The following is a 7,381-nucleotide window of genomic DNA, read 5'->3' as shown; positions in this document are numbered from 1 at the left end:
TGGTTTTGTTATAAGTGACTATGCAGCCACTAATTTAAAGTTTTTAATCTTTTGTGAGCTTGGTAACCAGCTAATCGTGCCATTTTAGAACTGACTCAGAGGGCCTTTTTTGCTTATTTCTTTGGTCTCAGCCAAATTCTAGCTGGATATACATAGCCAAATAAGGAATCACATTACATATTGAAAGATGGTTAGCATGTTCGTCTCTGATGATGTGATAGATTGATGAAAAATGGCGGCAATTCTCTGCTTATAAATGTACCCAAACATTTTGCAGAGTGACTTTGCAGCTCCACCCCATCCCCTGATTCTGCCTTGGCCTTGGGACTGGGGATAGTTTTCAGCCAAGAAAATGTGGTGGTTCCCAGCCTAAATTTTGCTAAGAAACTGGACCAGCTTGCTGGAGAAGGAGACCATGTGGAACAGAGCAACTTGCAAAGCTACCAGATGAACCATACTATGTCCAGACTCCAGAGACTGAGCCAACAGACTGATCCAATTGGTTGAATGCACTGTTGATCCACAGACCTATGAAAAAGACTAAATGATTGTTGCTTTAAGCCACCAATTTTGATGTGGATTGGTATGTAGCAATAACTAACAAATGCCAACAGATACCTATAGGAGGCAGATGATTATAATGAAAGTAGTGGTTTGCATGAATACTTAGAAATTATGTTAATTTAACTTAAGGAATTTGTTTGCAGGTCTTTTCTGCCAGTATTCTAATCATTCCAGCAAAGCCCTGCTTCATCTATTCAGCTTTATCTCTTTGTTGTAGTCCACAGACTCCTCTCACATTTATCTGGTCCTCCCATCTGACACTTAACGGTCACATTATACAATGCATTGTTTCATAAGTGTACATAACATACCTTGCTAACATTATGCAGGCTTCTTAAATGCCCAGATCACTCTCTAGCACATGATGCTGTATTTCTTTTTTTTTTTTTTAATTTTTTTTAACATTTATTTATTTTTGAGACAGAGAGAGCATGAACAGGGGAGGGTCAGAGAAAGAGGGAGACACAGAATCCAAAACAGGCTCCAGGCTCTGAGCTGTCAGCACAGAGCCCGGCGCGGGGCTCGAACCCACGGACCACAAGATCATGACCTGAGCCGAAGTCGGACGCTTAACTGACTGAGCCACCCAGGCGCCCCAGCATTTATATAACGTGAATGCTCAAGCATTGATCATAAGACATTTTTAAATTTTTAAATATCCACTTCCTTTTCAAACACTGCTGGTGGGATTATAAAATAGTGCAACTTCCTTGGAAAACAGTTTGGCAGTTCCTTAGAGAGTTAAACATGTATCAACCATATGACCCAGATGTTCTATTCCTAGGTATTTATCCAAAAGAAATGAAAGCATATATCCACTAAAAGACTTGTAATTGAACATTCAATAGCAGCTTTATTTGTAATGGCCAAAAAAAATGGAAACAACTCAAATGTCCAACAACAAAGCAACTGTGGATGAGCAACTATGGTGTATCCATATAATAGAATACCACTGAACAATAAAAGGGAATGAACTACTGATACATGTTATAACATGGCTAATTCTCAAAATAATTTTGGTAAGTGAAAGAAGCCAGACCAAAGGAGTATATAATAAACAATTGTAATATATAGCAACAAAGTGGGTGGTTGACTGGGAGTGGAGGGAACAAGAAAGGCAGAGAGGGATCATAGTGGGTGGGGCAAAAAGAAACTTTGGGGTGATGTATATGTTTGCTGTTTTGCTCATGGTGATACGATCAATCTATAACATCATATCACATCAAAACCTACCAAATGTATATTTTATATATGTGCAGTTTACAGTATGTCAATTATACCTCAATAAAGCTGTAAAATTTTTTTGTCAGTTATAGAAACAAGTTATATAAGCAAGACTTCTCTACTAAACAGTATTTTTGAAAATCATGTATTAGTAAATCAAATAGTTTTCTCATGTCTAAATTGTTCTTAAGTTGCTCTTCTGTGTTTTGGTTTTGTTACCACAGAGGCCAGCCAAGAGCCCAAGAACAGCATTTCAGGTATACAATATAGTGATTCATCACTTCCATACAACACCATGTGCTCATCTCAACAAGTGCATCACCTGTTTAACCCTAATCCTCATCACTTATTTAAACCATCCCCCACCCCCCCCCCATCTCCCCTCTGGTATCTCTAGCATTTTAAAGGTATTATATAAATGTTTTCCAATTAATATTATTAAGTTTACTCAAGACCATAGACTTAAAAATGTAGTAGGGCATATTCTAAAAACATTTGTTGGAGGGAGAGAGGAGAGCTGTCTGGAAAAGATAGTAATAACTTGAAGTAAATTTAGGTAGAACACTAGGATGTTCATTAAAAGCCAGGAATTGGCTTTTAATAATTACCTCATTTGATGAAATGGGGAATGGATATGGTAGGCAGAATAAAGCCCCCTTCCCCAAAGATTTCCACAGTTCTAACCCATAGAACCTGTTACTATGTTATGTTAGAGGCAAAAGGGACTTTGCACCTGTGATTGAATTAAGGGTCTTGAGATGGGGAGATAATCCTGGATTGTCCAAGTGGGTACAAAATAATTACACGGGTTTTTGTAAGAAGGCAGGGGCGCCTGCAGGCTCAGTCAGTTAAGTGTCTGACTTGATTTCAGCTCAGGTCATGATCTCCTGGTTCATGGGATTAAGCCCTGTGTCAGGCTCCACACTAAGAGCAGGAGCCTGCTTGGGATTCTCTCTCCCCGCCCCCACCCCCACCCCTCCCCGTTTCTCTGCCTCTTCCCCGTGCACACATGTTCTCCCTCTTAAAAAACAAATAACAAAACAAAGGCATAAGTGTCAGAGACAGAGAATGAGATATGACAACGGAAGAAGGATCAGGGAGATGCAACATTGCTAGCTTTAAAGTTGGAGGAAGGGGAATGAGCCAAAAAATGTGCAAGGCCTCTGCTGAAAAAGGCAGGGAACAGATTCTCACCTAGAGCCTCCAGGAAGAATATAATCCTGATAACACCTTGATTTTAGCCCAGTTAAATTCATGTTGGATTTCTGTCCTCCAGAACTGTAAGATAATAAATTTGTGTTGTTGTAAGCCAAAAAGTTTGTAGTAATTTGTTAGAGCAGCAATAAGCACACCAAATTAGGGTAAGGAGGACACTAAGATCCCCCTAACATCATCACCAAAAATAAAAAGATTCCATTTTATAGACAGGCAACCACACTTTGACTTCTCCATCTTCTATCCCTTTATTTCAGTTATTTTATATGGATTTGTTGTGTTTGTTACTTGATTAGCATCCCTCCTACCCTGCTTGCCATGGTGCAATTCAAATCCCAACTTTCAAATTTCCTCAACTGGAATCCTTCTCCTCTGAACTGCTAGTACAGATAGAAGTATCTTTGTTTTTGTTTCCTGACTGCCTTAGCTCTCAAACACAAAAAAACTTTTTGAAACGACCATGTGAAGTTTGAAATATGGTGTACCAGGTGATAAACATTAAAACAAAGATGCCAACAATGCCATGCCTCAGAGTCATCAGAGAGGCTGTTTCTCAGGAACAGAGAAAATAGAGCATAAGCTCTTTGGAGGGCAGGGGGCATGCCTGATTTTATACAACCCTCAGAACTAGGTGCAGTACTACTAGCTACTACTGTGCTTGGCTAGAAGCTGAAACTTAGTTCTATACTAGTAACCAACCAGGACAAGTTTTTGTAGAATTTGGCACTTACACGCTTCACAACCTCAAAAACCTGTGTGGAAAGGGGTATCCATAGGAACATTTGGTGGTTTTTAAAAATGTCTGTTCCTGATTTCTAAATAGATATAGTTTGATCAAAATGTGAGTAATTAGGGGCACCTGGCTGGCTCAGTCAGTGGAGCATGTGATTCTTGATTTGGGGGTTGTAAGTTCAAGACCCACTTTGAGTGTAGAGATTGCTTACAAGTAATCTTTTTAAAAATGATTTTAAAAATCTTTTTAAAAATGTAATTAAATCCTTTTGGACAGAGCCTAAAAAATACATATTTTTTCTCAAAATATTTTTCTGTTTAACAAAGTGACTTACAGGACACTAAAAAGATTAATAATAAGATTTCTGATGATACTTGTAGTTTTAAGATGTGTTATAATTCTCTAAAGTTTTATGTGCTTAAAATATAATAAAATGTTATGTTATATACTCCCCAAACATGGAAAAGATATTAATATATTAAAATATACCTGGTTTTCTTTAATTGTATCAGAAGGTAATCACTAGATGGTAAATTCCTTCACACATCATGGTTTTGCTCCCTAAGATATTCACAGGCACATATTTTTTATATCATGATGGGAACTGGGCTATTTGTTTCTGTAAAGAAAATGGGAAACATTTAATTGAGGAATTAGGATGATATGGAACCTGGGACTACATGGGTGTTTCAAGTAGTGGGTAAAAAAAAAAAAGCAACAAATGTTCAGCTAGAAATAAGTTATTTTATTTTAAAACACATACAGATTAATAAATATTATTGGAAAACTTAATAAATAGCCTTTTTTATTTACATAAGGCAATTACAACATGCTATGACTATTTCTATAAAGCAAAAGATAAGCAAGTCTTAGCCATTGACAAATGTGTGTATGTATGCTAATTGGAAGCTCCCCTGATACATTTACAGGAAAAAACTTATGCAGTCAATCAACATTTTACATTTTTTATCTAGTCTTCTTCTCTTTCACGATTATATTCCATTTTACAAGAAAGTAATAGTTGTCATTTAAAAAGGCAACAACACTCAGGAATGCTACTGGAAAACAGTACCTTTAAATTATTCCAAAGTGCAAAAACACTGACATAGAGGTGGGGGGAGGGAATTAGTACATTCTGACAAAGAAAAGAAACTTTTCAACGTGACCTTTTGGCACTAGTGGTTTGGGAGCTCCTGACATTTACCTGGTGTCAGGTAATTCATGGTCAGGGTTGAGCTGCTTGGAAGCAGGAATTTCAGCATCATTCCTAACAAATTTAACACAACAGAATCAATCTGGTTCACAGGTCATTGAATCTTCTGCAGAACATAAACATATGCAGAATGTCAGAAAATCTTATCACATCATCAGAATGTGATCTTTCAGTGCAGCTTTTAAAAGTCCCTGTTTAACCTTCACGTTTTATAATAGAATATATAAAACCCTTCCTTAAAAAAAAAAAAAGAAAAATTAAAGCTTCATGGAATCGTGCAAACTTTACACCCAGCACTTCCTTTGCTTACTCAGTGCTTGAAGCTGCATGTCTGAAGCACAGTCCTGAGCATACAGGATGCCCAGTGCAAGCTGAGTTTCCACTTCACCACTCCAGAGCAATCCTACACATAACACTCTTGTCGGAGGCTACCAGCACACGCTAAAAGTGTGAGTGCTCTAAAACAGGTGATTTGGAGAACCATCTCACCCCTTTAGAGGTAGAGAAACTGAGGCACAGAAAGGTTAAGTGACTCACCTATAGTTGCACAATTCAAGGAAAAATAGAGAAAAGAACAAATAAATCTTTCTCCCTGGCTCATGCTCTGGGGTCCTAGACAATGCTTTTTATCACATTGGGTACATCTGAAATAGATTTATTTACATGATCATTGTTCTACTGAGTATCAACTTTTTACTACACAATAATTTTTGATGTAACATAAAGTTACATTTTTTAAAATATAATTCTCTTGTTGCATTTCACAGCATGTGAGAAATGTATATGAAAATAAACAAGTAGTGATACTGAGCCAAATTCTCATTCTCATTCCTATAATTCTTAATCTTTTCAAGTATATGATGGAGGTATAAGAATCCGGCTAGATGTGAAAAATCACCAATAAACTAAAGGACAGACCCTTAAAATTCATCACCAGTACAACTGTGAGGTGGAAGTGAGGAATACAGAAAATTGAGGTATTTTATATGATAAACTGTTTTATGGTGTGACTGGTGTGCAACTTGATCTTTTCTCTTTCCAACTCAAGTTAACAGGCTTCTAGCTATGACTATGAGTAAAACATATGAAAAACTAACATGGACATGTCCTTGGGAAGAAGGTCAATACTAAGTTGTTAATGTTACATTTTTGGTCCCTGAGAAGGCGGAACACCAAGATTCCATCTAATCCTGCTTGATGGGTGAACTACTTCCTTGGTTTCAAACACAGTGAGAAGGATAACTCCTTCAGACCACTGGAACCAATCAGACAGTCATGAACAGATCTAAATTGAAGCATTTTTCTCTTTCCAGTTTCCTACTCGGTCATAAGAGGTCTAAGTCAGGATCAAGTAGGCATCAAAAAAGAGCAATGGCCATGGCTCTGTAGACAATTGGAGCACTTTCTCCACTATTCTAGATTAGTTGAGCAGCTTGGAAAAGAGAGGTACCATCTCCCAATAAGAACTAGGCAGCCATCAATACCTTTGGTCTCCATGGACCAAAGTGCTTGTCTACACCTGGAAGACACTGCATATCAGTGCTTTACAAATGTCTAGGAACTAGCTTCTAGAAGTGAGCACAGTATTTACAAAGAGTGAAGCTGTCAAGGAAGAAGGAAGATGAGGGGTGACTGTACACGTTAATAGTGTTCTGACAGACATGAAACCCAAAGAAAAAGAACAAAGACCAACCTACTACAGCTGGAATGAACTTCTGGAGTTAATACTGAGTATAACAAACTGGCTTGAAAAGTAGGAATTGAAAGAATATTTCTTATTGCTGAACCAAGAGCAGCAAAGTGTATTTCACTAACATTCTAATGTGAAAATACTATAGTGACATCTGACTGAAGAACGAGTTATGAGCAGTTCTTATTCCTTGTGTGGCAAGAAGCAGACTACCCTTCCTCTCAAGGACCTTCTCTACAGAGATGGAATAGTCCTCTAGAAGAACAAAATGCCCAGGGTGGTCTCAGAATCCTTAATAGGCCCTACACTTGATCAATTAGCAAAACAGAAAGCAATCTTTTCAAATGCAAAGATTCAGATGAAAAAACAAAGCATTGTCCAAGTAGCAGAGGAGAGAAACGGCTTATTTAAGTATCCAGAGTAAATTTGCAAATTGTGATCAGAAACATAAGATTTTAGAGAGGCTTGAAAACAAGTAGGCGGTAGGTAAATTTCTTCTTAGTTTATCAGAGATAAAGCCCAAGGAATAGTATAATCATGAAAATGTTTCATATGTATTTACTTTTGGAGAGACCAATGAGACCCATTCCCATTCTAGCTCCTCCCAAACTCTCACTTTGAGGCCTTTTTTTTTCTTTGCAATTCCAAATGAATTATGAAAACATGAATTTATAAAATATATATATATATATATATATATATATATATATATATATATATATATATATAAATAAAATTAAAT

General features: G+C 37.1%; 1 long non-coding RNA gene across 1 annotated transcript; it reads right to left on the bottom strand.

The window, feature by feature from the left end:
- Positions 1–2,936: 2,936 nt before the first annotated feature.
- Positions 2,937–7,296, bottom strand: LOC122221740. The gene is made up of 3 exons (XR_006203419.1): positions 4,941–7,296; positions 4,226–4,355; positions 2,937–3,066 (listed from the first exon to the last, which is right to left on the bottom strand). It is a non-coding gene; the product is annotated as an uncharacterized LOC122221740 (long non-coding RNA).
- Between the last annotated feature and the right edge of the window lie 85 nt (positions 7,297–7,381).

This window comes from Panthera leo, chromosome B3 (genome assembly GCF_018350215.1).
Source record: "Panthera leo isolate Ple1 chromosome B3, P.leo_Ple1_pat1.1, whole genome shotgun sequence".
NCBI lineage: Eukaryota > Metazoa > Chordata > Mammalia > Carnivora > Felidae > Panthera > Panthera leo.
The sequence above is the reverse complement of the archived record's forward strand: the minus strand, read 5'-3'. Positions and strand labels throughout refer to the sequence as shown.